The sequence below is a fragment of the Schistocerca americana genome, chromosome 2 (genome assembly GCF_021461395.2).
Source record: "Schistocerca americana isolate TAMUIC-IGC-003095 chromosome 2, iqSchAmer2.1, whole genome shotgun sequence".
Classification (NCBI taxonomy): Eukaryota; Metazoa; Arthropoda; class Insecta; order Orthoptera; family Acrididae; genus Schistocerca; species Schistocerca americana.
This window is the reverse complement of record NC_060120.1, coordinates 25,674,859-25,679,424: the sequence shown is the minus strand read 5'-3', so window position 1 is coordinate 25,679,424 and position 4,566 is coordinate 25,674,859.

The window sequence follows — 4,566 nt, the reverse complement described above, 5'->3', positions numbered from 1 at the left end:
AATAAAATTAAAGTTTGTACTGACTGGAAAAGATGCAGTACTTACAAGTCACATATTAAAAAAGATCTAAGCCGGAAAGGCGACGTCATGAACAATTGTGAGATGGCGAGCCGCTAAGGGCTGCTCGTACTGTGAACAAGGGTTGCAACAAGACTGAGGTGCCCACTTTAGCAAGTGTGGGCAAGTAAACATGGTGTTGCTACGAGCGCCATCTAGTAGCCGCAGAAACAACTAGGCTACTGTACATTCAAAATTAGACACATGAAATTGTGATGCAGCTGATTCAGGCGTAACGTAAGCATTAATAATAACAGGATGAAGTTACATATTTATCTGCTTTAAATAGAGATACATTTTGTAACGTAAAAAACGTTAGTTATGACATACAAGAAAACAGCAAAGATGTGACAGGAAAACAACATTTCGGTAAACTGCATGAGGAAATCTGGCAAAGATCAAGCAATGGCTCTATACAGTCAAAAAAGTTTTTATTTCGCAGCTGCAGCTGTTCGTTGAGAATTAGGCCATCATGACGAGAGAGATGTTTGAAAATCTCCAATTCCTCTAAGACATCTAACCTACGCCCCTTCTTTTCGGTATGTAGAATATTGTTATCGCCTATGGCTTTAGGCACGTGTCCAGTAATTAAGAGATGATCGGCAAAGGATGAATTTAGGAGACTGCTACCGTTCTTTCTCAAAAGATGTTCTTTATATCTGATGGTGAAAGCACGTCCAGTTTGCCCTATATAATAGGAGGAGCAGGTATCGCAGATGATCGTATAAACGCCAGAACTTACCGTAGGGGAGCGAATAGATTTCAAATCATGAATGAAGTTTCTCTTTAGATTATTATTAGTAGAGAAGGCAACAATGCAGCTGTATTTGTTGCGAAGCATGCGCTGAATCTGATAGGAAATGGGTCCTATGAAAGGAATAGAAAAACTTTTTTTGGGTTAATTTAAGTGCATGAGGTGTTGAGCGTGGTACTTCTTGCAGTTTTCTTTTTTAGGATATCGTCCACTATGTTAGGCGTATATTCATTATTGACTGCTATGGTTTTAAGTAAATTAATCTCTTCATTAAACTTTTCTGTTGAAAGTGGTTGGAGGTAGCTCGGTGGACGGCAGAGTGAAAAAAGGCCATTTTTTGAGACTGTGGATGAAAAGAAGAAGCAGGCACGATTTGGTCAGTATACGTTTCTTTTAAAAAAAAATTGAAAGTGATGTTACTGTCTTCTATTGTAAGCGTCAAGTCTAAATAATGTAATTGGAGGTTTTCGTTTTCGAGTTCAATAGTGAAAGAAATTTTTTCATGGAGGTCGTTAAAAAGTTTAAATACCTGATCAATTCTATCGGCGGGTCCGTTACAGATGACTAGAAAATCATCAACGTATCTTATGTAAGAAAGGATACCTAGTGAAGCGGCTGAGACACGGTTAAACAGGGTTTTTTTTCCAAGGAATTGATAAAGATGTCGGCAAGGATGGCGGCTAAAGGGTTGCCCATAGCGAGCCCATCAGACTGCTGGTACAGTTGTCCGTTCAATTCAAAGTAGTTGTAGTTGACAACGACATTAATGAGATTCATAAAATCGGTAATCTCTTCATCTGATTGATCTTTTTGAAATTGACGTAAGTTTTCTTCCACAATGATGAGCGTCTCATGTACCGGGACATTGGTATAAAGATTTTTAATATCTAAGGAAAAAAACTTGGTGTCTGAACTGCATACAAAGTTTTTAATATTTTGGACCAAAACGTGGCTGTTAGGAACGGAATAATTATTTTCGAAAACGAAGGATTTTTCAAAGTTTCGTGTAGAAATCGGGCGTATTGAACTGTGACCGAAGTTTAGGGGGCTGAGGGTTCATATTGATGGCTGACCTTACTTCTTTCTGTAATTTAGGAGTCGGATCATCATGCAGCTCCGATATGTTGTTTTCACTGAAGAAATTTTCAGTTTTAGAAATATACCTAGAAATATAGATTTAAGTGTCAGGAAGTCGTTTCTGAAAGTATTTGTATGGAGTGTAGCCATGTATGGAAGTGAAACATGGACGATAACTAGTTTGGACAAGAAGAGAATAGAAGCTTTCGAAATGTGGTGCTACAGAAGAATGCTGAAGATAAGGTGGGTAGATCACGTAACTAATGAGGAGGTATTGAATAGGATTGGGGAGAAGAGAAGTTTGTGGCACAGTTTGACTAGAAGAAGGGATCGGTTGGTAGGACATGTTTTGAGGCATCAAGGGCTCACAAATTTAGCATTGGAGGGCAGCATGGAGGGTAAAAATCGTAGAGGGAGACCAAGAGATGAATACACTAAGCAGATTCAGAAGGATGTAGGTTGCAGTAGGTACTGAGAGATGAAGAAGCTTGCACAGGATAGAGTAGCATGGAGAGCTGCATCAAACCAGTCTCAGGACTGAAGACCACAACAACAACAACAACAACCTAGAAATATAAGCAATGACTAGACCACAACCTTTATCGGATTTAGTTCTACATCTACATCCACATTTATACTCCGCAAGCCACCCAACGGTGTGTGGTGGAGGGCACTTTACGTGCCACTGTCATTACCTCCCTTTCCTGTTCCAGTCGCGTATGGTTCGCGGGAAGAACGACTGTCTGAAAGCCTCCGTGCACGCTCTAATCTCTCTAATTTTACATTCGTGATCTCCTCGGGAGGTATAAGTAGGGGGAAGCAATATATTCGATACCTCAACCAGAAACGCACCCTCTCGAAACCTGGCGAGCAAGCTACACCGCGATGCAGAGCGCCTCTCTTGCAGAGTCTGCCACTTGAGTTTATTAAACATCTCCGTAACGCTATCACGCCTACCAAATAACCCTGTGACGAAACGCGCCGCTCTTCTTTGGATCTTCTCTATCTCCTCCGTCAACCCGATCTGGTACGGATCCCACACTGATGAGCAATACTCAAGTATAGGTCGAACGAGTGTTTTGTAAGCCACCTCCTTTATTGATGGACTACATTTTCTAAGGACTCTCCCAATGAATCTCAACCTGGTACCCGCTTTACCAACAATTAATTTTATATGATCGTTCCACTTCTAATCGTTCCGCACGCATACTCCCAGATATTTTACAGAAGTAACTCCTACCAGTGTTTGTTCCGCTATCATATAATCATACAATAAAGGATCCTTCTTTCTATGTATTCGCAATACATTACATTTGTCTATGTTAAGGGATAGTTGCCACTCCCTGCACCAAGTGCCTATCCGCTGCAGATCTTCCTGCATTTCGCTACAATTTTCTAATGCTGCAACTTCTCTGTATACTACAGCATCATCCGCGAAAAGCCCCATGGAACTTTCGACACTATCTACTAGGTCATTTATATGTATTGTGAAAAGCAATGGTCCCATAACACTCCCCTGTGGCACGCCAGAGGTTACTTTAACGTCTGTAGACGTCTCTCCATTGATAACAACATGTTGTGTTCTGTTTGCTAAAAACTCTTCCATCCAGCCACACAGCTGGTCTGATATTCCGTAGGCTCTTACTGTGTTTATCAGGCGACAGTGCGGAACTGTATCGAGCGCCTTCCGGAAGTCAAGAAAAATAGCATCTACCTGGGAGCCTGTATCTAATATTTTCTGGGTCTCATGAACAAATAAAGCGAGTTGGGTCTCACACGATCGCTGTTTCCGGAATCCATGTTGATTCCTACATAGTAGATTCTGGGTTTCCAAAAACGACATGATACTCGAGCAAAAAACATGTTCTAAAATTCTACAACAGATCGACGTCAGAGATATAGGTCTATAGTTTTGCGCATCTGCTCGACGACCCTTCTTGAAGACTGGGACTACCTGTGCTCTTTTCCAATCATTTGGAACCTTCCGTTCCTCTAGAGACTTGCGGTACACGGCTGTTAGAAGGGGGGCAAGTTCTTTCGCGTACTCTGTGTAGAATCGAATTGGTATCCCGTCAGGTCCAGTGGACTTTCCTCTGTTGAGTGATTCCAGTTGCTTTTCTATTCCTTGGACACTTATTTCGATGTCAGCCATTTTTTCGTTTGTGCGAGGATTTAGAGAAGGAACTGCAGTGCGGGCTTCCTCTGTGAAACAGCTTTGGAAAAAGGTGTTTAGTATTTCAGCTTTACGCGTGTCATCCTCTGTTTCAATGCTATCATCATCCCGTAGTGTCTGGATATGCTGTTTCGAGCCACTTACTGATTTAACGTAAGACCAGAACTTCCTAGGATTTTCTGTCAAGTCGGTACATAGAATTTCACTTTCGAATTCACTGAACGCTTCACGCATAGTCCTCCTTACGCTAACTTTGACATCGTTTAGCTTCTGTTTGTCTGAGAGGTTTTGGCTGCGTTTAAACTTAGAGTGAAGCTCTCTTTGCTTTCGCAGTAGTTTCCTAACTTTGCTGTTGTAACACGGTGGGTTTTTCCTGTCCCTCACAGTTTTATTCGGCACGTACCTGTCTAGAAACGCATTTTACGATTGCCTTGAACTTTTTCCATAAACACTCAACATTGTCAGTGTCGGAACAAAAATTTTCGTTTTGATCTGTTAGGTAGTC